At 39.3% G+C, this 27955-nt stretch overlaps 1 protein-coding gene across 2 annotated transcripts in view; it reads left to right on the forward strand.

Annotated features, from left to right (window-relative positions):
* Positions 1-27955, forward strand: part of GRM8 (glutamate metabotropic receptor 8) — a 2748719-nt gene that overhangs the window by 783215 nt on the left and 1937549 nt on the right. The window lies entirely within an intron of this gene.

Below are 27955 nucleotides of genomic sequence, written 5' to 3' on the forward strand. Positions count from 1 at the left end.
TTCTTTGAGAAGCTGCTGTAAGTACTCCTTCCATTGACCATTAATGCTCTGTGGACTAATGGGTAGCTTGTTGCTGCCATCCCTTATGAAGGGTGCCTGTCTAACTTCTTTATCTTTCTTTCTTTGACATTGCAAGCTGACAGATTTTCTTTATGCCATCTGTTAAGTCACATTCTAGAAGCTGGAAGAATGTCTCTGATGCCCTGTTCATAGACATGTAGGAGACATAAAAACCCCGCAAAGCCAGTGACTATGGGTCAGCCTTAAACTCTAGATCCTGGATAAGTAAGGCAAAAATCTTAACCTCTGATCTACAGTGCTACCCCATGGAAGAATTTCATTTTCTTAAATAAAATACAGCCCTGGGTTAAAAAAATAATAAATCGTACATATAGAGAAGAAAGATGGAACATCAGTTATATCTGTGAGACTTTCTGTCATGAGGTGAATTCATGAGTCGTCATAGTGCCATTATCACCGATATCTGTATCTAATGCCATATTATAACATTTTAATTCACTTACGGGAATATTAGTAATATTTAGTAAAGTGTTTCTAGCTGCATTTTCATGATATTTTTTTGTGAATGAAGTTTGAGTATTTGAAGGTGCATATCTATTTTCCTGTGTGTTTGTGTCTATAAATATACATGTATAAATAAATATATATATGTATATATATATATATATATATATATATATATATATATATATATATAGTCATTGTCCAACACCTGTGCAATTAAACAAATGTGGCATTTGGGTTACAGTCAGGGTCTAAATGCATCTTTTTATTTTCTGATCTAACCAACAAACAGTTACTTGAGAATTACCCTAAACAAAATAGTTATATAATGATGAAAGGTGTGCATCTTTCATTTTTTATCTTTCGCTTACTCATTGGATTTTCTCCAAAAGCCCCATTGACCCATTTATCTCTCTCTCTCTCTCTCTCTCTCTCTCTCTCTCTCTAGACAGACAGAATGATATATGTCAAAAAACAGAAAAATGCAAGTGTTAGTCCACTCTTATGGTGCAGAAGGATAAAATCCTGACTGTAACCCAAATCAACTTAGTTTTATTAATGGAGTATGCATTGTATAGGAATAGGAGAGAGACAGTACATGCGTGAGTGAATTTTTCTGATTTGTCCAGTCTTGGGGGAGGGAGGTAGGTCTGGCTTCCTGATTGGTTGATACCTAGTGGGTGCACAATGTGTTGCACCAGTGGAGAATGGGCTTGATAAATACATGCTGCCACAGGTAAACTGAATTAGTCAGGGGTAACATGTCTGCATAGGCACATGTGCACCCAATGAAAAGCAATAACTATGGATCTCAGTAAGGCTGCTGCAGGGATTAAAAGCTTCAGGAGGGTTGAAGAGGAAATCACTGGGTCCAAGAGTGGTCCAGTTCATAACACCAATTTCATCTCCCCTCCAGGGAATTCATTTATGAAACTGCAATCCTCTCCCCACAATTGATATCTGGTTGCTGCACATCTTTACAGCAGTTGCCATCGTCACCCCATCCTTGTTACTGTTCTGAGGTCGGTGAACGTTTTTTCATCAGGATGAACATGATAGCCATAGCCAGGTCATCAGTCACCCTCTACAGTTCATGAAAATCGTACCCCTTTAAGATATAAAAAAAAAAACTTAAATATCTTTCCAGGAGTAGAAGACCAAAAATAAATACATTTTTGCACCATCAGCACCTGCTAATAATGTCCTCTGACAACACGTGAGCAGGACAGCTGACCCTTTGCCTCTCCCTATTTATCTCTATGATTTTAGCCCATACATGCTTTGACTGACCTGGCAAATACCACTGACATCAGTTTGAAAGCCTTTAGGAAGATACTGGTGAAATGTGACTGTCCTTCTTAGTATATCAGGGTTTCTGTAGGATCATCTTATTGCCAACATCGATTTAAAAGCTTAAAATACAAGACCCTTCAACATTCAAACTATGGTCTAGTGATAAGCAAGTCAAATGGAATTAGAAATATTTCTTCTATGGATCTAAACCTCTTTTGCAACAAACAGAATGGTTTGGAGGGACAGTTATATCTTGAAGTGGACACTGCTGCTTTGGAACAGACTCCCCAACCACATAAAACAAAGTTCATCCCTATGCATATTCAAGTGGAACTTGGATCTAGAGACAAGAAACAGAAAATTTAACCCAGGACTGCTCCCTGTGCTACTTATGGAGGTATGCCCTCAAATTATCTGTGGTATGGTCCTAGTTATTCTGTTTAGGGGTAAAAAATAATTAACCATCATAGGATGAGTTAGGTCAATCTTTAACCAAATGGGATAAGTTAATTTGAGCAGAAAAAGGGAAATTGCTTAGGCTTAAAAGGGCCCACAAGGGCAGTTAGCCTAGGACTTGTCAATGATCCCATGAACCTATGGTGCGGAATAACATCAACCTTATTCTCAATCTTTCTAGCAGACATCTTAGTTTACAATGAGGAATCTCTTTAAAATGCAGTTCTGTCATGTACGTAATCCAAGAGAGTGTTAAATTCATTACTAAATGGAAAGACAGTGAAGGACATTGACAGGCAAGGCAAACTTGCACAACTTACAAAAAATCTCATGTAGATTATGCCATTTTACATGCATTCATTATGGAAAAAATAAGGCAATTTCCAATATCTTGCAGTTAATGTTTGTCAGTCATGCATGACATTTCAAATGGCAGTTTATGGCTATTAGAAAAAAAAATCTATAGATTTAACTGTGAGCAACTTTCTCTAAGCGTGTCCATTTACCATTCCTAGTTGGAAGGTTCAGGAATGTAGACATTGTTAGAGCTCATTTACGTTTAACACAAATATTTCATCTGTTTGCTATTCTTTTCATGCTCTGAGGGACATAAAGACCCCAGCCCTGCACTTGCATTTGTTTAATTTTATTCTTTTTCTACATTTTCATTTTATTCTTTTTCTACATTTTCATTTTATTCTCTTTTTCTATATTTTCATTTTATTCTTTTTCTACATTCTCTCACTTTTATTTTCTACCTTCATTTCTACAAACAGTGCATGACAGAGACGGCTATTGTACTCCAGAAAATGTATTATGAAACTGTGAATAAATAAAGAATGTAATGGCGTTGTTTACTTACATAATACATGCCATAATTATGAGTAAAGCCTGTTCGATACTTGTTATTATCAATTATTTACTCAAAATGTAATCTTACAATTTCTACAGCTCCTTGTGCATTTATGTTGCTGATAGTTGAATGTAAGCTTTCTTTGATTCATTCAGCTTTGCATAGGGAAAAGCTGTGCATAGACAAATGTGTTCATTTTCTGAAGGAAAGAAGAATAAACAAATATATTTTTTCTCAGATAAATAAGTAAAACAGGGGCTGTACATGTGCTCTGAAAATCCGCACAGGAGTCAAGTACCTTGCCTAGTTACAGAGCATGGACTAGTTCTGAATGACAGACATTTGCTACTTCCATGTACAAATGTTTATAATTATTATGTAAATCTTTATAGACTGGTTTATGTAGATGCTACACTTCAGGTCTGGCATCTGCGAACTTGGTGTGAGATCAGTGGGTAAGTACATCACATCTTGTTCATAGGTTCATAGGTGTGTACTAGGCTAATGGCCCTGGGATGTTTACAAATCTAGCCATAGGATTACCCTGGCATTGTGCCACCCGATCTTAGTTCCCAGTGCCTCTGTCAAGTAGAGCCACTGGAGTGATCCCCAGGGTGAATTTTCTATTTCCCATCCACTCATCAAGATTTCTCTTGAAGATGGTCAGTGAGGTGCTCTGCTTGACATGTATGGAAAGTCTATTCCATAGCAGGGGCAGTCTCTGGCTTATGAACTTGTCCTCCAGTCCGTTCTGTTGATTGCGGTAATGAGGTTGAGGTCTCTGGAGTATGTGGTGCGGAGGGATTGGGATTTCTTTAGCTGTAGCATTTCTAACAGAGTTGGGTCAGACATGGCTTTATAAGTCAAGCAGAGATCACTTCTAAGTAGGCGATATGAGACAGAGAATAGTTGGAGTTTTTTGAGTCTGTCCATATAGGACAAGTGTTTAAGACCTAGGATCCTCTTTGTGAGGTACTTTTGTGGCCTCTCCAGTTGTTGCAGGTGTCTAGTGAGGTACATGCCAAATGGGGCATTCTACTCGATGATTGGTCTAATGAGGGAAGAGTAGAGGGAGACAATGACCTCTTTCTTCCTTGATGCAAAACCCTTATGAATGTGATCTGCCACACAGAAGGACTTTCTGACCACAGTGGCAATATGGTGATCAAAAAAGAGGTTGCTGTCAACCTGTGTTCCCAGATCTCTTATAACACCTTCTGTGTTCAGTGGACTACCATCAGTGTGGTAATTCATGGGAACTGTTTTTTTCCCAAAGGGGATGATGAACATTTTTTGGCATTATGCTTAAGGCCATGGTTCTGAAACCAGTCGTTGGTCTCAGTGAGGCCATTCTGTAGGATGTCAACATCACTCGGGGGGTTAATAATAGCTCCCAACTTGCAATGGTCTGTGAACTTTGTCAGCCAGAGTCCCTTTGTGTTGGCCTGGACTTCAAAGAAGTAGACACCAAACAGGAGAGGACCCAGGACAGAACCCTGTGGGACTCCTCTTGGGACTAGTCTGCAGTCTAACTTGGAGTCAGCTACTTTCACACGGTGGTTGAACCAGTTTGCAACCCATCTAGTGATATAGGGATTGATGCCTAACTTAGTTAGTTTTTCTATGATTCATGAGTGGGGAATGGTATCAAAAGCCTTGGCCAGATCAAGGTAGGCTGTATGAACCACCTTGCCTTCTTCCACAGCTCTGGTGACATACTCAAAGAAGTCAACCCAGTTTTGCAGGCATGAGCTACCCTTCACAAAACCAAAGTGTGTAGAATCCAGAGTTTGGAGATTCCCTATATCCTTGCTTATTAGGTCCATGATGATGTGTTCCATAGCTTTGCATATCAGACTCTTCAGGCTAATGGGGCGATAGTTCCCAGGGTCTGTCATTGCTCCTCCTTTGTGGAGAGGCATGACTGCAGTAGTGTGCCATTCGGTAGGGCCAAAGCCTGAGGTGAGGCTGTGATTGAACAGGTCACACAGGTGAGGTGCCAGTTCACTCTGTAGTTCATGTAGAACACAGCCAGGGATATTGTTAGGTGGCACAGAAGCTGCATTCTTGACCTTGGAGAGTGCTGTTTTAAGCTGTGCAGCAGTAATACTGGGTGCCTGACAATCTAATGGTATTGTGATTGGTCCTTTGGGGGGGGGGGGTAAAGTTAGCACTGAATCTGTCGGCCAGTATATTGGCAATATCTGTTGGCTCGGTATAGGAGGTACCACTGTGCAGTAGCTCAGAACAAATCTGGGTATTGTCGTGGAGGTTCTTTACATAACTATAGAAGGCCTTGTGGTTGCCTTTACTATCTGCTGCAATTCTGTTTTCATAGCTAGCTTTAGAGGATTTGATGAGGGATCGCAACTTTTTCTTAAGGATGATAAGGGAGTTTTTCCAGTCTTGGGACTTCACCTTATTCTGCATCAGTTTCCTCCTTCTGTTGTAGAGTTTGTTTATGGCAGGGGACCACCAGATTGGCTTCCTTTTTTTGGAGGAGAGCACCTTGGTTCCATTGGGTAAGGCAAGATCCATGCATTTGTGTGTGTGTTTGTACAGTGCACTGGTGTATAATTTGGCAGTCGTAACCAGTCTCCATTTCTAATTTCTATCTCTTTCATTTCCCTGCTATAAAAAACATGTTTGCATGGTTTTGTGCGCTGGGCAGTGCCGGTTAGCTAGGGTTAAATTATTCCTGGCTCCACTAAGTCTTCTCTTCAGTTTTTCCCTTGAAACTAGTCTAACTCTCAACCAAAGCACTCAAAAAGTATCCTACAGCCCAGAAATTGCTCAGACATAAGAGCAAGCACTAATACATCCTGACACTTGATTGCCCAGCAGGGCAAGGCTCTTTATTCACCCCTCACCAATCAAGCGACTAAGCAGCTCACCCTACTATTCAGGCATGACCAAAGGGCAATTTCAGGTGTACTCTCCAGTCCAGCTGGTGAATCTGGGTATCCTGAGGCAATGTTACAACTGCCTCATGTACACAGACAACCCTCTCCTCCTACCACAAAACACTAACATATGCTAGAGATGCAATTATACAGCCAAACTGCAGGCTAAGCTGTCTCCACCTAAGACTGGAACAGACAGTCAAGAGGAGAAGGTAAACACTTGCACCACAGCTCCAGCCACACATAGACCTACTAAACCAGCACTGGCAAAAAATACACATAAATACACAAAATCATGCTCGGAGGCTATAAATAAAAACCTGCAAAAGCATCAGAGACCTCCAAAGCAAACACTCAAACAACCTGCACCTCCCATCACAAACCAGACAACACATAAAACACAAAATCAGTGTGCCACACAATCACAACCCTTAAGGCAAAATAACATACCTAACACACTAGTAATAGGTGACTCTATTGTCAGGCACACTGATGTCCCACTCACTAGACTGGACAAGCAGAAGGTTACTGTTAGCTGCCTATCGGGAGCCAGACTCCGCCACATAACACAAACACTCAGGTCACTCCAGAACAAGCACAAATATGACTCTGTCATTGTTCATGTTGGTGTGAATGACCTGAGACGTACCTCCCTGGACTACATGAAAAGAGACATGGAAGAGCTTTCTATCATGTAGCCCAGGCTGGTATGACCCTGACCCTGAGTAGCATCCTGACCTCACCAAGAATGATACCTCAGTATAAAGAAAAAATGACCAATTTCAACAATTGGCTAAGCTTCTGGTGTCATTCAAAGGGGATCCAGTCTTTCAGTCTTTCAGCCTGGGACGACATGCTCGACAAGCTGCGTTGCTTCACAAGAGATGACTTACACCTGTCACCCCTAGGTTTTGAATAATGGCCAAAGCTCTTGCCTTCATACTGCCTTTTTTAGGCAAGGCTAAAATGTCAAACCCACCTCTGTAAACAGCACAATTAATAATAAACTGAGGGTTATGCTACTCAATGCCAGGAGTTTAAATTTCAAAATACACATGGAGAACATCGACATCTGTGCAGTAACAGAAACCAGGTTCAAGGCTCCAGAGAGCACCCCAGCACTACCAGGCTGCAACTCACACATTTTGGCCACAGAACACGGACCGAAACACAAAAGGAGGGGATGTATCCATATTCATCAAGGATACCTACACCTCCAGGTTAGTGGTGCAGCATGATACCTCTGAGATCATCCATGTGCAACTAACATCGGGCAAATCTGCAATGCAAATTGTGGCCTGCTACAGATCACCCTCCATGACCCAGGACCACCACTCCACCTTTCTGGAGACACTGGAAAACATGATGGTCCTACAGAACACCCTGATATTAGGTGATTTCAATTACCCTACCATTAACTCGGAAAACTAATCGAGTACAAATTCCCAGACCCAGTGCTTCCTGGAATTCATCAACTCAAATGCCCTTAATCAGCTGGTAAACTCCCCTACCAGAGGTGAAAACATATTGGACCTGGTCATCACAAACATGAGCGACAGGTGTTCCACACCTGAGGTCAACCCATTACTGGTTAGATCAGACCATAAACTAATCACTCTGGATGTCCACACCCCACCACCACCCCCAACTAAGGAAACCACAGTAAAAAACTTTTCTAAAACAAACTTCACCTTACTTAAGACAGAGGCGGTAAGTTTCACAGCCCCCATGCTAAAGGATAACACTGCCCAAGATGCAGAAACCTTTACAAATGCACTCTATGAGCACCTACAAGGATGCATGGATCGTGCCATCCCAAGCAAAACCAAGACTCACTCCTCTAAGAGCAGGAAACTAGTTTGGTGGACCCCTGCCATAAACAGGCTATACAATAAAAGAAGGAAACTAGTTCAGAAAAAAAAAACAAATCCCAAGAAGGAAAGACATCCTTGATCAGTATCAGTAAGAAACTAAGGTCCTCATAAAATCATCCAAAGCTAACTTCAACAGAAAAGTAGCCAAGGATTCAAAGGATAACCACAAAGCCTTCTTTAGCTATGTTAAGAATCTAAGTGGCAACTCACAGATATGCACTGAACTAGTGCAAAATAGCACAAAATATACTGAAACTACTGATATTGCCAACATCCTGGCAGATAGATCCAGTGCAAACTTCACCCCCCCTCACCCCCAAAAGGGCCCACAACAATACCAGAAAAGTGTAGTGCCCCGGAAATCACAGACGCACAGGTGAAACTAGCCCTTTCAAAAGCCAAAAACACAGCATCAATGGGGCTAGATGGTGTCCCAGGCTGCATCTTGCATGGACTACAGAACGAACTAACCCCCACCTAAACATGCTGTTCAACCTCAGCCTCTCCACAGGCTACATGCCCACAGAATGGCACACAGCAATGGTTATTCCACTCCACAAAGGAGGGGCCACAACTGACCCTGGTAACTATCGCCCCATAAGCCTGACTAGCCTGGTCTGCAAGGCTATGGAGCGCATCTTCATGTAACTCATTAACAAAGACATTGGGAACCTCCAAACACTTGACCTGACCCAGTTCGGCTTTGTTAAGGGCAGATCATGTCTACTAAACCTGGTTGGCTTCATCAAGTCAGTCACCAAGGCCATAGATGAGGGAAAGGTTGTTCACACAGCCTAGATTGACCTCGCCAAGGCTTTTGACACCATTCCCCAGTCTGGTATTACAGAAAAACTCACCATCTTGAACATAAACCCTTACATCACAAGATGGGTTGCCAACTGACTTACAGACAGAACTCACACGGTAAGAATAGCAGGCTACAGGTCTGACTCTAAACCAGTCGCAAGTGGTGTCCCTCAAGGCTCGGTCCTGGGACCCCTACTTTTCGGCATATACTTCTCAGAAGTACAGGCAAACACAGGAGGACTATGGCTAACCAAGTTCACTGATGACTGCAAACTGGGAGACATAATTGACTCTCCAGCAGACATGGACATCCTCCAAAAGGGCCTTACTGAGACGGACACCTGGTGTCAAAGTCATGGCCTCAAGCTAAATTCCAAAAAATGCATAGTCATCCCATTTGGGAAAAACAAAACTCCCACGAATTATCACATAGGTAGCAGCCCCCTTAATACAGAAGAGGTAATAAGAGATCTGGGGACCCAGGTATATAATAATCTCTCCTTTGACAATCATATTGCCAAAGTAGTTAGGAAATCCTTCTATGTGGCCCATCTAATTACTAAAGGGTTTGCATCTAGAAATAAAGAGGTTATAGTGCCCCTCTACTCATCACTCATCAGACCCATAATATAGTACAATGCCCCTTTGGGATGTACCTCATAAGACATTTCCAACAGCTGAAGAGACCACAAAAGTACCTCACCAAGAAGATTACTGGCCTCAAACATATGTCCTATGCAGCCCAACTGAAACAACTCCGGCTGTACTCAGTGGCATATCGCTTACTCAGAGGTGATCTCTGCCTGACTTACAAAGCCATGTCCAACTCAGAATTGATGGACATGCTCCACCTAAAGAAATCCAAGTCACTGCAAGCCACACGCTCTAGTGAGCTAAACCTCACCGTAACAATAACTAGAACATGCTGGAGGGATAGATTCCTGTCACAGAGACTCCCCATGCTTTGGACCAAAATTCCAAACTACATTAGGCAGAGCCCCTCACTAACACTCTTCAGGAGAAACCTTGACGAGTGGATGGGTAACAGAAAATACACCCCTGGGATCACTTCATTGGCTCTGCTTGACAGAGGATCAGTTAATTAATTAATGGGGTGGCAAAAACTGACACACTCTGGCTAGGCTTATAAATGCCCTTGGGCAGATAGCTTAGTACCTACCTATTTGCATGAGTGTCGTAAAGTTAGTCACCTCTGTTTTTAGGAGCCCAACATTACCTTTGGAGAAATTTTTCATGGTGGTTACCTTTGCGGGGGTGGGGTGGTGGGAGGGATGAGGATTCCCAAGGTGGTTAGTTTGTGGTGGGATCTGACCAGGGAGGTGCTGACTATTGGTGTAGAGCAATGGTCACCCATGTTAGTAATGACCAGGTCAAGGATCTTGCTACCTCTACTGGGGATAAGAACTAGCTGGTCCAGGGCATTGGAATTAATGAACTCCAGGAAATGTTGGGTAAGTGTATTGGTACATAAGTATATTCCCAGTTAATGGAGAGATAGTTGAAGTCGTCTAGTGTGAGAGTGTTAGGTTGGACCCTAATATTCTCCAAGGTGCTTAGGGACATGGAGTGTGAGTCATGGGACATGGTTGGGGACCTATAGCAGGCTACAACCTGAATCGCTGTCTTACCCAATGTTAGCTGCACCTGAAGTATCTCTGATGCATTATGTTGGGCTACCAGTCTGGAGGTGTACACATCCTTTATGAATATGTAAACACCACCGCCTTTGGAGCTTTGGTCCAAGTTCTGGGGCCAAAAGGTGTGGAAAGAGTTATAGCCTGGTAGTGTAGGGGTGCTTTCTGCTGCTTTGAACCAGGTCTCTGTTACAGCACAAATGTCAATGTTCTCCATTTTAAGGAGTGCTTTAAGTGAGTGCATTTTGAGATTTAGACTTCTAGCATTGAGCAGCATTACCCTCAGATTGCATTTGTTTGCAGCTGTTACAGTGGTAATTTGGTCTTTGGAACACTGCCTAAAAAGGCACTATAGGGGTGGTGAGAGCCTTGGCCAGTATCTGGAAGCCCAGGGGTGACATCTCTGGCAAAGCATCAAAGTCTGTCAATCATGTCATCCCAGGCAGACAGATACTGGATCCCCTTAGAATGACACCGGAAACTTAGCAAATTTTTGAAATCAATTATTTTCTGCTTGTACTGTGGTATCATTCTGGGTCATGGTAGGATGCTGCTCAGGGCTAGAGTCATACTTGCCTGGGCTATATAATCCAAGAGCTCCTCCATGTCTCTTTGCATGTAGTCCATTGAGGTACATCTCAGGCAATTCACCTGACAGGTAGTTGGCTGTTACTTTCTCCTTATTCAACCTAGTAAGTGGGACATCAGTATGCTTCACTATCGACTCACATATGACTAGTGTGTTGGGCATGCTCTTTTGCCTTATGGGCTTTGGTTGAGTGGCACACTGTTTAGGAGAGTTATGTGTCTCATGATTAGTGTTGTGTTGTGGTGGTCAAGTGTGTTTCTGCCTTGGAGGTCTCTGCTGTTTGGGTAGATTTTTATTGAGAGACTCCGTGAAGGTGGGTGTGTGGTTTGTGTTTTTATGTGAAGGCAGTGCTGGTGTGTGTTCTGAAGGGCTATGTGTTCCATGTGGTGTGGTGCAAGTGTTGACCTTCTTCTCTTGACCAGCTATTCCAGTCTTGGCTGGAGAGTGCATGGCTTCCAATTTGGATATATAAGTGCATCTCTCACAAGTCTGAGTGTTGGGAGGTAAAAGGAGAGGATTGTTGGTGTACATGAGGCAGTTGCTACATTGCCTCAGGATGCCCAAGTTCATCAGGTTAATAGGAGAGTGCACAGGGAACAGACATTTAGACATGCCTGGAGGGGTTGGCATTAATAATATGTACTGGATCTGTTTCTTTATAGAACGTTGACTGCTGGTAGTACTTACTTTTGTGTGCTACAATAATTGCTACAAGAAGTCTAGTAAAGTGCTAGACTAATAAGCTAGTAAAAGTGCAGGAGAGGAGAGAACTAGTAGATCTAAGGGAAAATTTGAAGAGCAGACTTTGGCACTGCTCAGAAGCTTCCAAACAGTCCTGGATACAGCAAGTCTGTATTTGGACTAGACTAGTTACAGGAAAGGTGGAAAACAAGCACAAATACTGGCTTTTAAACCAGAAAGTTGAGAGAGATGGAAAAATTGTCCAAACAGCCAATAAACTACAATTTCTGGGCTAGAAACCACTCCTCTTGTGGTAGATAGGCTACCTAGTGCTTACCACTACCACTGATAAGCTACAAGGCTTCCCTCCAATACAAAAAGGCTTGGTGGCTCAGAAGCTTACATACAGTCCTGGATACAGCAAATCTGTATCTGGACTTGACTAGTTATAGGAAAGGCAGGAAACAAGCTTAGATTTGTTTTTAGAGAAAGTCAGCTAAAACAGCAGTAAAAACAATTCAAGAGCAGTGCAAGCTAGCACACTTGAGTGTGTAGCAATGTTAGAGCAAATACAGTTTAAATAAATGCAATTTATTCAAACTGTATTCTAAACTGAATTCAATTATTGTTTTATTTAATTCTGAACAGTTATAAGATGCCAAAAAATATACTTATCACCTGAGATTCTAGCAACATTTTTTTTAAGTAAAGTGGAAAGGGAGAAAGCAAAAACAGAAGTTAATTCAAGGTTAATAACCTAAGTGGGTTGGTCTTCTCAAATGTTCTCTCTGTATTAGGTAGAATGACCTAATGACACTAAACTGGGAGGAGTGTCTCAGATCAAATTTACAGTATGAGAGGGCAACTGCAAAGCCACCAAGTATAAGAACAAGGCACGAATAGGGAAGTAGGGTGGGAAACCTTTACAGATACTAGCTGTAGCCGCTAAATGAAAGTTTTAAGCAGATAAAGGAGCAAGGAGACTTTAGAAAATGTTTTTAACTGCAAACAAATCAGTTATATGATACGTGACTAGAACACCGAAACCTCACAAAAGAAATGGACAGAAAAGCACAGATAGAGCATTCACAAACAGAAAATACAACTCTCAGTATGAAAAAGCAGTTTACAGTTAACTAATTCAGTAAAAATGCAGAGTAATGAAAAGTATCTAGCAATGAAAAATACAGTTAGAACAGTATAAAACAGTACATACATGCAGTGAAACAGTAAAAAAAAGCTTTAAAACAGTGCAAATGTAGTAAATTAGCTGTATAGCACAATTATAACATTAAAGAAGTGCAATTCGATGAAATAAATATAAGAGATAACTTATTCTGCAACTGGAATTTTAAGGAATTTCTGCTTCGTCCCAGTGATGAATCACAGTTCCACAGCCTGGTCCAGATGTTTTTTTCTCAGTCATACGAAGAAATCGGTAATTGCCACAGGAGGCAGACTTGTGCATCTCTTCATCAGATCTAATCATCCCAGCTCTTCATTTGACTTTGAAGAAACTGCCTACCATGACATCATACCTTGGCTTCTGCTTACAATTATATCTAGCAGTCAGTCTTTGTAAATATCTGATTAAAACCCACAGTTTATGATACTTCCATAGTTTGACTTCAGAAGTTACCATGGCTCAAAAGCAAAAATCTGACTTGGTACTCCAGACACTCAGATTTTCTTATACCCTACACATTTTTCTGTCATCCGTATATACTCTAAATACTTATAATGTCCCACCATGTATCTCAGTTTCTCAGTGACATACCACAAGCTGTCACAAAGGAGGACTGAATCCCCTCCCCCAACTGTGGTATATATATATATATATATATATATATATATATATATATATATTGCAACTCATACTCTTGAGATCCATCTCACAAAGAGGATGTATTCTCTACCTCCCTTTCACAAACACACACACACACACACACACACACACACACACACACACACACACACACACACACACACACACAACACACACACACAGACACACAGACACATGCACACACACACACAGACACACACACACATGCACACAGACACACACATATACACACAGACACACTCACACACACACACACACACACACACACTCACACAAACACATGCATGCACACACACACACACACACACACACACACACACACACACACACACACACACACACAGACACACACACATATACACACACAGACACACACATACACACACACACACACACACACACACACACACACACACACACACACATATACAAACACACACACACACACACACACATACACACACACACACACACACACACACACACACACACACACACACACACACGTGCGCGCGTGCACACAAAGACACAAGAGCATGTACCACATGCTGCTGGGTAGTCCACAAATGACAGCTTTTTTCATAGATACTCTCCAGCTCTGTATATGTACTTGTTAACTGTTTATGATAGTACATATGAAGTCTGACATTTTAATACTGTACCAAGCTATATGGGCTATACCTTGCACATCAAACCAAACATAGAGCCTTCTCATGCATTAGTTTATGCTTTATCAAACACCTGGCTAAATTAGTTTTTTATGGAGGCATATCATTACTATTGTTTAGTTACTTGCACTTTTGCAACTTATGATGATCTCACAGTCATGTGATTCCATTAACAGCAGGATATGCAGTGCAATACATTCCATCCCCATGCACAGCTCTCAACCTCTTACCACAAAAAATCTGCCAAAGCTAGAAATAATGGGGGGACAAAACCCCAAAATATTTATTTATTTTATTTTATTTTACATTTGTTGACCAGGATAGTCTGTCTGGGTGTGAGCCTATTTTTAGTGGAAGCCCAGGGAGAAAAGCTCCAAGTTACATGAAAATTATTACATGCATTTGTAAGGAAACAATTACTTATAAAGCAAGTGAAATAATATAGAAAACTATCAAAACAGCACTTATGTTGTAAAAAGGCACAATACACTAACAATGAAAGATTAGCATGTAGGAAAATTATACAGTTTGAAATATTTAATAATGCAGCTCAAGTTAAACAGTTAGAAATATTTAACAATACAACTCAATTTTTTGGGGGGGTGTAGGAAAAGGCAAAGTAAGTGTAGTGGGAAGGAAGAATTAGATAGTTAAACTTAAAGGTAGGATAGATATAGTTAGAATGTTATAGCTAGGTGGTGGGAATATGTAGAGTATAGATGGTATGTATTTAATGGTAGTATTAAATGCAGAAAGTGACAGAGGATTAAGTGTGTTAAGATAGTGTTATAGATGTGTGGAGTAGGATAAAGATTAGGGATAACTCATATGGTGTAATAGTATAACATATACACAAGTATATTTGCTAGGTGAAACAGTTTTGCTAGATTAAGTACGCTGTGGTTATGTGTTGCATGCGCAGAATAAAAAGTGTTAGCATCCATTTTCTGAAGGATATGAAGTCTGAAATGTAAATGTCTGTCATTATTTAGTTGATTCAATCCTCACTGATTTGCCACAAAAATCAAGAAAGCTACAAATTTTATGAGAAACAGAAAAAAATTTGAGGCAAAAATCTGGACATTTTGTTAAAATCTGGCAGATTGAGAGGCATGTCCCCATGCATGAGTGAAACTATCTTGCTCAACAGGAAAGAAATTAAAGTCTGTGAAGTTAAGACCTTTAACATTATGCCAACCCTTCCCCCAAAAGAGCCAATTACTAGAGGTCAGAATCAAACTCTATGCCTTGTGGCTGCTGCCATCCCTTCCTCTGGCCACAGTCAGCTTAGATGAGTGCATGTGACTCTATTAAGATGAATGGTGAATGCACATTCTGCAGCAGTGGTGGGAAATTAAAAAAGATAAGAGATTTTTTCTCATCTGATTTAAGGTCAGTAGATGCACAAAACAGTTTTATGCCCATCTGACAATAATTACTGATGCTGTGACGTTTTGTTCACTTTTTAAAGCGATCTTGAATAGGTTTTGCTATAGCTAGCCCTAGTAAAAATCCTTGCCTCTTAAGAATTTTGCAGAACACATCAGCAGTTGCATTGTATACATTATGTTGACATGAGCAGACTTATAAATATATTGTATTCAATCATTATTATTATTATTGAAAAACAAGAGAAAGGTACTCCTGGAACACACAGGTTAACCTGAGTTTTTGTTTACGTCGCAACAAATAATACTAACTGTTCTTGATGTTAATTTCATTTGTAAGGGAGGTAATTAGTGCCTCTTCAAATTAAGTTTTCTTTGCCTAATTAACAAATAATAGAATTAATGGAAATACATTTTTGCCATATCAATTGAAGAAATGTGTTCCAAAGCAAAAAAAAAACTCATTCCAAAATTCATGAAACTGTAATGGACACATTTTATGTGCTGGGAAGGCTATTGTAGATCTCTTCAGTAATCTATTTCAGGCATCAAACCAAAAAAAAAATCTACACTGTTAGCACCCTAGTTTTTCAGGGAGGATATTGGACTGGATGAACACAACTACCAACGTATAACTAACGCTAAGGGTCTTGCTGCATGGACTTACAATGCCTTATGCAGAGACTGGGGTAGGATATGACAGGAGCAGTGCACAGCAATGCTTATAATGACTTATGCACAGATTGTTGTAGGACAGGAGAGGAACAGTGTACACTAATGGGACTTCAGAACTGTATAAACAGAGGGGCATCTGAATTGAGGAGGCCTTATATGTCTTTATTTTGTGTGTGTGTGTAACAATGTCATGACTACTCAAAATGGCTGAAGGAACAGAAGCGGGAGAAATGTGGCCATAACATTTCTTACTTTTTGCCTTTAGTAGTAAGTGACTAGGGAAGAAAAAGCAGAAACATATTGCATGAAAGGAATGTTCCAGACTGTGCAGTATCATGCTCTATAAATGGGAAACATGCTTTTTTGACTAATACTGTTGTAAATAACCCTCTGTAACTTACACTGGATAATTCCTTCATATTCTGGGACCACCCCCACCCTGTCTAGCATTATAGTATATTCAGATGAATAAAGTACCTCGACCTGTATGCTGAGTCTGATATTATGGTATGCAGAGACAGATAAAGCACCTTGTACTCTGTGCAGAGTTTGTAGTTACTATATGCAGAAATAGATATACTTCTTGGCCTGTGTATGGATTTTAATGTTATTGCATGTTAAAATAGAAACATTGGTCCCTATGCATAGAATATTTACATCGTCATCTATATCTGTATCTGTATCTATATCTATATCTATATCTATATCTTTATCTATATCTATATCTATATCTATATGTATAGTCTTTCATTGCCTCTCCTAGTGCAGATCAACATGCAGTTGAGATGATGTGGATGGTGCAGATGTGAGGAGACATGATCTGACTTACCATTCTCTGTATTCAGTTCAGTTGAAGTATTCATGCATCTTTTTTGTGGCAGGTGACACCTTGATCTCTACCCATGTATTATATTCTACTGAGCTCACACACTGGCCACTTTTGTAGCAGGCTATGTGACATACCATCACAGATATGCCGTTTGATCTAGATTGTCATGTAGTCTACAGATACAAGGATGAATAGAAGTAAGAGCTGTATATACCCGCTAGTGTCGCTAGACAGAATTTGTTATATGTTCTAAAAGCATTCTTCCTGTTAGGAACAGGTGCTTATGTGTGTTTACAGCAGCATATCTAGAATGCACTGTATTCCTCACTTGTGACCAGATATGATTCAGACACATATCTGACTGTCTATGACTGTGAAGTAAAATGTATTAGAGGGAAGTGGTCTAGTAGAGATGCTGTTCCTATTGGTGGTAGAATTATATCATCATCGGTGTAAGTGTGGCCGTCACACAAAGTTTGTAAGCATAGGAATGTGCTACTTTACACATTGGTTTTCTTTTTAGTAATGTTTAAAACCTCAAATGTTTATGTGCCAGTGTTGTTACTCAGGTTTGGTCTATTGCATGCACCATCCCTGCCCATTATATAATGGTGATATCAAATTTGCATTGGGCTGATGTAGTTAAATACCTTTTCATTTCCTCTCTATGGTATAATCCTCAGTTTGTTCATTTAGATTGTGCAGAGCACATCATTTGCACAACTACCGTTTAATCTAAAGTACGCAATAGTGATGTCAATTCTCTGTGGGACTGAAACATGGTTATGAACTGCACAGGGATCTATATGTGCTTTTGACCACATGCCAGTTGCAAAAAATTGCAGAAGACATTACAAAATCTGCCCACAGTTATTAGCATTTATTTATTTTATTTTATTTTATTTTACATTTGTTGACCGGGCTAGTCTAGCTGGATATATGTCCATTTTCAGTAGAGGCCCGAGGAGAAAAGCTCCAGGAAATACCATACAATGTAAGAAAAAGCATAGAGACAGTCCTATGCAGCAATAATGATGACATCAAAAACAGTTTTAAACAGCTATAATTATAACAGAGAGTTATATTATAAATTCTATATAAAAATATAGAAGAATCAACAAAAAGATATATGCAACAGGTTGTGTGATATCTGAAGATAATTTTATGCTTTGAAATGTCAGATGTAAACATAAAAATTTTGTATAACAAGAGGCATTAATAGTGATGTTATATGTTAAAATATGTTTACTATCATAATTCTGAAACACATTCCATCGAATGATCACTTCCGCAAAAAATAACAATGAAAATAAAAACATTGTTCACACAAATTAACGAAACTGGTAATGTCGACACGTCATTATTTGATGTACTCAAAATTACCCAGCACACCCTGCCTACCAGCCATTACCAAGTAATGTATTGCAGGAGGCAAGCTGCGCACCCCACACCCCCTGCTAATTATATATTCAAACTCAGAGGTCACACTACAGTGAGGAAATCTGTACATTTCCCGAACTCCAATGTACTGTGATCTTCAGCAGAATGACAACCTCACAACAGCAAATCCACACTAGCATTCATTGTTGTGGAGTCGACTATTTTCAGTTCGGCCTTCCAAAAACTGGACAATAGCCTTTCGACTATCCCAGTTTGAGTGCATGTCATCTGAAACTTTGGTAGTAAACCGTTAAAATATACCACCTGGAAAGCACTATTCTTATTATAAAATACATTATTCAAAGGAAATAAATTAGATTTTTTTTTTTTAACTTTTAGTTAAATACCGTGCAATGCGATATTATGTATAATGAAAAAAAATTTATTTTTTCTGGTCAATTCGAGCACTTCTTCTGAGAGTGAAATGGAACTTCAAAGAATAAAATCTGCAATTTGTGGATCCCATTTTAGCAGAAACAGAAAATTCTGCTAACTGCTGAAGACAACTGAATAATTGTTTAAACAGAGTGACACAGTAAACGCAGTGTGACTTCTCCTTAGGTAAGAATTATGTGCAGATCATTACTTCAACAGAGTATCCACTTGAAATGTTGAGACCCACTCAAGTGAGTCCTGAAACATGGAGACTGAATGGCCAAAAAATGAACTTGCATATCTCAAGTATGAGATAGATATTTCTCAGAATATTCTCTATTCTCTGAGGTATGGTGATCTTAGAGTTTGTATATGGTGTGTGAGAGGCTGGCCCCATTGCAAAAAAGAAATTTAAAGGAAAAGAGAGATCTTTAAGGTTCACTTTTTTGCTGGATTTCCAGTCTTTTTTTTTCATCTTGTCAACACTGCATTTCGAATGCTAACACTTCAATAGGGAGCCTTTTAACACCAAAGAACAGCATTAGTTGTAGAAGATGGCTTAGCTTAGTTTTAACTGGACCATCATTCTGATTTCATTCCCTCCCATGTCACATATAACCATTTGATTTTGTATGATTGCCAGCATGCATTTGTCTTTTTTTTTCATATATGCTGTTCACGAGTCACACTTTGCACTTTGTTGAAGTTATGCTACAGCACTGTAGGAAACTGGTTAGCGCTCCCGGTCAGTTTGTAACAGCTATACAATGGCTATAAATGTGTGATACAGATGTAATAGTTTGTCTTTACTAAAGGGCTGTGACACTTTGTAGGAAAGTAATTGCTACACTGTTTTACTCCATGAAATGTGAGTTGATCAATGTTCATAGGGCAGTCCTCACCAGAGATGATGACGCTTTTGTTAGTAAAAGGAATCAAGACTGGATTATGGTTTATTCACTCTGGGATTGTACTTTAAAGTTTTGTTTCCATTTTGTATTGTTACTTTGAAACCGTACATACCTCAGAGATCAAAGATTATTATTTTTCTTTCTTTTTTGACCTTTCAGAATTGTTCACCGTGTTAGATTGATTGGGCTATAACTTGTTGTTTCCACTGGGCTTTGCATAGTATAATGTGTGAATACTGATTTGAGGCATTAGATTATTTTCAGAAAAGCTTGGAACTATTTTCAGGAAGAGAGAAAGAGAGATTGACAGCTCTACTCTGATAAGTATGTTCTAGAGAGGAGCGGATATTCCTAATTTGTTGATGAGGCTGTTTTGTCCTCACGCTGACGAATCCTATAACCAATCAGATTTCTATATTCTTCTTTTCTTTAATCTTTATCATTTTATAAGTAAATTATATTAAACTGTGCCAATTAATGAGAATTATTATAATGCTACGTAGCTATAACTGGTTTATATTTTCTTGTATGTGTGTGAACGCTGTTAGAACAAATCACATCTGATAATTTTTTTTCTTAAAGTCTGAGCGCTATGACAAAGCAAAGCTCCTGGCTAGAATGTAGTGCTCACAAAGCCTTACTTTTCTGTAATGTATTGCTTGTTTCAATAGTTATCTTTGCATGCATATCTGACTGCAAATAATGCCGCAGGACAGGGAGAACAACAGTATTTATGACAGTAAATGTTTCAGAGATGTAAGAAGAACAAAATATTAATTTTCAAAACATTAAATGGTGCCTTAATTAAAATACATTCGACTAAAACAAAATGGAGAGAAAAATAGTTTTAGTAAAAGTGCTGTAAGGGACTTTATTGTAGTTGGGTAATGCATGTTGCATGTGATAGAGAAATGCACTGTACGTAGGAAAAAGAAATTCCAGCAAATAGAATAAAAACATTTAGACTAAACTCAAGGACAAATGGAACATTTTATATTGAATTGAAAAAAAAATATGAGCAGTTGTTATCATATTTTATTTATTCAAGTCAGTTGTTGGCTGAAATATTCTGAAACGGTAATGATAGTTTATTTTAACGTTTGTTTATGTGATTAGAAACCATAATTTAATATCAAAACATATTTTTTAAAGTGTGCTCATAAAGCATTAGCATCTAAGACCCACTTGCAGTTTATGAGTTACTTTTCAAGGGTTAGCACTTCAGTTTCTACATACAGAATTTGAGATTTGTAATTTAGCACAGGGAATTGTGAAATGTATTGGGTTCTCCATGTTTTGATTATACAATATTCTTATATCAATATCTCAAAACCTGTAATCAATGATTTCAGAGTTTTTATAGATGATTTGAGTTAATTCCCAAAGGTACCAGTGAAAGAATAAAGCTTGTCATCTTGACTTCATATTAATGTAAGGAAAAATATAAAAAAATATTAATTTAGTTGCCCTAATTACATGAAGGATGACCTTTAGTCTGACCTAACCATTAAACAGCTGAGTGACTGCAATGGACCACCTTGTTTAGCTCTTTGGTGAAGCAGTAATTTGAAGTCTAACTTGTATAGTTACAGCGTGCAGTATGTTACGGAAAAAGAGATAAGACTTACGTTTTATACAACCTTCACCAACAATGGCTCCATTAACATCCAAAATAGTCCATCTTCCCTGTCCCATTAATGCTCAAGGAAGAGTCGTTCGGTTAGCAAGTCTCAAGTGGTGCTGTGTTTCTCATTAGCTTCTTCCACACCCACCAAAAAAAAAAAAAAAACACAGTCACACGCACACACATACACATTAAAATTTCACACAAAGGAAACATTAAAAAGCATCCTGTATAATATGTCCTAGAACTGAATACTTTTTGTCCCCTCCAAAAGTATTCAAACATTTCACTCAGACATTTAGGTGTATACTAGGCTAATGACCATTGGGGTCTTTATAAGCCTAGTTAACCGAAATGTATCCCATGAGTTATTGTGCCTTAGAGGTTATTTTAAGAGGTATATATTAGTTAGAGTATGATTTAATGTCTACCTTAGTACATCAGAGGCATCGGTGTTAGAGCAGGGGTCAATTTCCGATTTCCAACCCAGTGGTCTAGTTTCCACTTGAATAGATTTAGGGAAGGGATATGCTTCACATGGGTAGCAGGCCTATTCCCGAAAATGGGGATTCTCTGAAGTACATACCTGTCTCACTATCATGTCCTATTTAATTTACAAGCAAAGTTTAAATCCTTAGATCAGCTAGTCTTGATGCTGTTCATTTTGCGGATTTGCAAATATCCATGACGGCCTTATCCAAGGATGTCTTGTATGTCAGACATAAATCGCCTCTCAGCAGTCTATAGGAAACAGAGTACAGAGATAGGTCTTTGAAGCAAACTGCACAGGACATTGTGTTTATGCCCTGTATTCTTTTTGTGAGGAAACTCTGTGGACATTCCTGTTGTTGTATGTGCCTGGTCAGGTACATACTGACTTCCCATGGCTAGATGCCATACCCTTCCTTATAGGCTGAGTGACACAGAATGATTTTCTTACTACTTTGACACATGTTGGTCATAAGTTAGATTACTGTTTATCCAAGTCCTTGGCGACTGCATCCACTTTTAAGGATGTTTTATCAATTATGTAATTTCCCTGGTTGGCTGACGTCCCAAAAGGTACTGATATGCATTTTGTGGCATTGAGTTTTAAACTGTGGCTTTCGCACCAGTCATTTGTCTGTGTTAGACCCTCCTGTAAGTTAATAGCATCTTCAGGGGATGGAAGTTCTATGATTTCTCCTAGCCTGCAATCATGTGCAAACTTGGTAAGCCAGAGGCCCTCAACACTGGCATTGACTTCCGATTAAACCCTGGCAGTTAAAGGACACAGTGAAAGACACACTTACTGCAAAGGGTGACAAAACAATATTGCCAAGGATCAAATGCCATTCATTATTCCATTCAAGTAAAGAAAATTCAGACCAAGAAAATATTTATGGCTAGATACGGGCTGGGGTAACTGCTTATAGTAGGTACGTCTATTCGCTGCCTATTCCTTTGGCCAGTTTCTGTTGCATTCCTATTGAACAGTATCTGATATCCAGGGGTGGCCCCTGCTACTGGACTGCCGGACTGCAGCCCCATCAACTGTAAAATAAAGAAAAAATAAAGAAATAAAAATAAAAAAAAAAATTTAAAAAATCGCCAACTTCCGGGCATGCGCACTAGTCCGGACTGCTGCTGAGACAGTCTGGAGCATGCGCAGATTGTCTCAGCAGCAGTCCTGACTGGGAAACATGAAGAACGGAGCTCTCAGAAGTCTATGCAGTTTTAAACTGCATAGACTGTCCTGGAACTTGCTGGGAAAACGCGTCGAGGTCGGACTGCAACGTCAGCAGTCTGGAATTTGCTGCAGTCTCGTCAGGGGAAGATCTCGCGATGGGCAAGGTCTGGTGTGGATTGGAGTTTGCTGCAGTCTCGTCAGGGGAAGATCTTGTGACGGGCGGGGTCTGGTGTGGATTTGCGCAGGTTTGCGTAGCTTACTCGAACAGGGATTTATGGTGGTTTGCTACAGGGATTTGGATACAAGATCTACTACAGGTAAGTGTGTGTGTGTGTGTGTGTGTGTGTGTGTGTGTGTGTGTGTGTGTGTGTGTCTGTGTGTGAAAATGCCCCAGGTGCAATATACTGGTGGTTAGACTCATGGTGGTGTAGTAGGGAATACCTCAGGCTTGAACCCTGTACCTTGTATGCAGGTGTTAAAGACCTGAATTCCCTACCCACCACCATTTGTAAATAAATTGCAGATTTTTGCCTCATATTTGATCTGATCTGTTCCTCATAATATCTGTGGTTTGCAAATGTTGCAATGCTTGATATTTGATGGTGCAGTGGTAGCATTGTTGCCTCACAGCTGCAGGTTATCAGGTTTGATTCTTGGCTGGGGTGCCGTCTTTGTGGGGTCTGTATCTTCTCCCTGTGTTTGTGTGGGTTTGCTTTTGTGTCCTCCCATGTTACAAAGACATGTCTGCATTATTTCTTCCTGGACCTCTGCTGAAAATTGTTTTTTTGTTCCAAGTCAGACTGTCCTGATTAACAAATGTTAAATAAAATTGACAGGTATTTGAATTTCAGACTTCAGGTTTCTGAATGTTTAATTCCTTACATATCTGATGGTGCAGTGGCAGTATTGTTGCCTCACGGCTATAGGTTTTCTGGTTTGATTCTTGGCTGGGGTGCCTTCTGTGTGGAGTCTGCATGTTATCCCTGTGTTTGTGTGGATTTGCTCTGGTGTCCTGCTTTTTTACAAAGACATGTGTCTACAGTATTTCTCCCTGGGCCTCTGCTGAAAATTGTTTTTGTTCCGTCAGAAGTAAAATTGACAGGCATTTGAATTTCAGACTTCATATTCTTCAGAAAATACATAGTAAAACAACTTTTTATTCTAGCAAAAAATATATAGTAACACAACCTTTTATTATAGCAATTTTCTAAGTTTATAAGATGACTATTTGAAATTTGTCCTTATTTTTGGGACTGTATTACCCTGTTATTGGCTTTGTCCAGGTTTTTTTGTGCTAAGGTTGACAGCTATGGCAAGAACTGAATTCACGGAATATGTTTGAGGGCTGTATTCCCTCATTACTGGGTTTGTCCAGGTATTTTGTGCTAAGAGGTTGACAGCTATGGTGAGAACTGAATTCATTAAATGATAGCCATTTAAGTTTCAGTCTTCCTCTCTTTCACAAAGCAGCTGATTTGGTGTAGTGGTATGTTGCTCTGACTGTTTTGCACAGGGACCTTGGCAGTAAAATGTATAGTGGTAACACAGCATTTTTCTTTCACAAAGCAGGTGATTTGGCATAGTGGTATGTTGTTCTGACTCTTTTGCACAGGGACCTTGGCAGTAAAATATATGGTGGTAACACAGCATTTTATTCTAGCAGCTTTCCAAGATTATACAAGCAATGTTTAATGTGTCCCTGATTTTTGCCCTTTTGACCCACCCCAATAAATTTGGCTTTTTCCAGATTTCTTGTGCTGTGAAGTTGAGATGCAGTTGAGTATTGAGTAGATTTTACAAGGAGCTGAGAGCTGCAGGGGAAGAGAAGTTTAGTGCTGATTATGCTAAGTCAGTTCGCATTTCTAATAGCGCAACAGGTTGTATGCTTGCTTTTGATGCAGAAGGTTGTTGGTTCTACTCCCATAAGGGGTGAATGCTGCCGTACTGAAAGTTAAGATACTAACTATGAGCCTGTTATCAGTTTGCCATCCATTTCCTATTGCAATATTACTAGCTTATTTTTAATGTGATTTAGGCAATTTATTCCTCAGGGGCATCAGACACTTTATTTTTCGATGAAACCATGAAATATAAAGGTGATTGCTAGCAGCAACCTCTTCATTACAGATTTATTTAATGTGGAATTATTTAGATGACTTTTTTACTACTTAAGATATTGTGCATATTTACTGATAATGGTGGACTGTAGAATTGTGCATATTTACTGATAATAGTGGACTGTAGAAGTTTGAGTAGACTTTTATGATGGAAATGTTCTGAATTGGGCAGTTTTGTCATTGGTGCATGCATTTTGTTTCATTGTTTACTGGAAAAATGTTCAAAGCAATAGGAAGGTGTATCAAAGAGAACATGTATGTTTCATATGCAAGGGGCCTATGATTTGAAAAACAGCCCAGAATTAATCTTTATCTGCCACGGGTAAAATGTATTTTCTTTGAATGTGGGTTTCAATGTTGTTTCAATGAATGTGAGTTTCAATGGCAGAGAAGTTTTAATGCCAAGTTTGTTTAGTAGATGTCTTAGTGTTTGTGCTGTAAAATGCAAAATAAAACTTTCAAATGAAGTTCAAATCATCATAGAAGTAAATCAGTATGCACATTAGTGTTTATGGTAAATGGAGTGAAATAGCCAAGTAATGGATCATTGGAATGGCTGCAGGGGGAGGCTCCATTCGACCATGGTTTTGTGAGGGGGAAGGGCGGCAAACTTAGACAGCCCCAGCTGAACCATACCTCCCAACTGTCCAGATTTTCAAAGAATGAATAGATGTTTTGCTTCTTATTTTTGGTTTGTTCCTCATAAAATTTGTGCTTTTCTGGCAAATCATTTAGGAATTAAGTCACTAAATAATGGCACACTGAGTTTCAGACTTCATAACCTTCAAAAAAATGCATGCTAAAGTAAGACCTGTTCTATCAACTGTCTCAGTTTATACAAGAGCATTTTTTAGTACTGTTTATATGTTCCCCCAATATATATGGCCTTGTCCAGATTTATTGCATTAACAGGTTGAGAGATACATGCAAATAAATTACTTTATAGAATTAGGCATAACCAAACCTCTCAACTGTCCCTGATTTTGGCTCAAATGTTGCTCTTCCCCTAATGATCCCTCCGCAAAATAGCAATTTTGGAAGAAAACATGGAGGATTTATAATTAAGAAATAACTGTAATAATCAGTTAGATTACTTTTATCTCAGAAATGCATGTAGATTCTTTTATTTTGTCAGCTGCTCAAGTTAGCAGTGCTAATATTAAAGTATCCCTTCTTTGACAGGTTCCCAGCTGTATTGTGTTGCTATTTTATATTTTTACATCACATTTTTGGTCCATTTTTCATAAAATTGTGTTTTTTGGCAAATTAGTGACAAATCATTAAAGACTGAAGTTAAAAAATAATGACAGACATTTGAGTTTCAGATTTCATACCATTCAGAAAATTCATACTAATGCAAGACCTCTATTATCTTTCTAAGTTTATAAGAGCAATATTTTAAAAATTGTCCTTATTTTTGGGCCTTTGTCCCATTTCTTTGTATGGCTTTGTCCAGATTTCTTGCTCTGAGGTTGAGAGGTATGACAAATGAGTCAGGGCCATCACAAGTCAGCCAGAGACATTTCAAACTGTGACATACTTGTTGCACCCCACTCCCCCATGTAGTGACTCTGGATGTGTCAAAGCAAGGCAAGGAGTAGTTATGCAGTGTAAATGTGCAGAGTACCCCCCCCCCCCATCCAAGGTAGACACAAGTACTAGAGTGGCTTTTCATCTGTCCTTGATTTTTACAGAAATGGTCTGGTTTCTGTCATATTTTTTGTACTGTTGATTTATGCTTATTACTCAAAGTGACTGTTGCTCTGTGTTTAAGTAGCAATACTTTAATGACCATTAGGTAAGCTTGGCTGAGATTGCAAGATGCAAGTAAGCTTTAATAAGCATACTGTTAAAGAATTGCCAACATTGAAAGCCTTTCTGTTGCCATGTAGAGAATACTTAACTAGATAATGTATAAGCCTTGGGTATTGAAATGCATATGCCAGTATTTGTAATAAAGGACAGGATTACATTATTTTAAGAGTCTCATTACACTTGGAGACTTCCAGTCATCTCTGCAGGCTTTACCCGTAAACATAATGCTAATCGTGTGGTCCATAACCTGTACAGTAATCCTTTTAGTGTGGTCCATAACCTGTACAGTAATCCTTTTAAGCAATGAATCTTGAGCTTATTTCTTGTTTGCTTTTCATTTTTTACTTTGATCATGTTTTCCCCATGAAACAAGTAGATGTCAGGCAGCATGTCTTTTTTTGGATAAGGAACATTTTTACAAGTGGGGGCATCAGAGATTTCTACTTTCAGCATGTTACTTGGTACTTTAATAAAGCTGAATATAAATTATAATTAGAACTGCAGTGCAAGAAGTGGTTTGAGTTGAGTGCTGCTTGTTTTTCTTATACTTGATTTTGACTGGCATTCCGTTAATGTATTTAAAAAAAAAAGTAATTTATTTTTTCATGCCTCACAACCTTTTTTGTTTCCATCTAGATATTAAGCTGCCATGCAGCCAATGCATTGAAATATTTTTATTCTTCTATACTTCATTTTGCCTTGATTGGACTCTCATAATGACGGTTTGGCACCCAGGGCAGTATATTTAGTTTTTGTGGTTTTGAGCATAGCTCCTCCCCTTTCTAGTTGACCACACCCCTTCCCATTGACCCCACCCATTCAGCTGTCTCCTGCAGCCCCCCTTTGATTTGAAGTCATCAGCCACCACTGCTGATATCCAAATAAAACAGTTAGGACAGAGTGGGAATTTCACAGCCAGTTAAATAATGAATACCTCAGTGATGATGCAATACTTTGTAGAG

Source organism: Protopterus annectens, chromosome 11.part0, assembly GCF_019279795.1.
Source record: "Protopterus annectens isolate FY-2018-M chromosome 11.part0, PAN1.0, whole genome shotgun sequence".
NCBI lineage: Eukaryota > Metazoa > Chordata > Ceratodontiformes > Protopteridae > Protopterus > Protopterus annectens.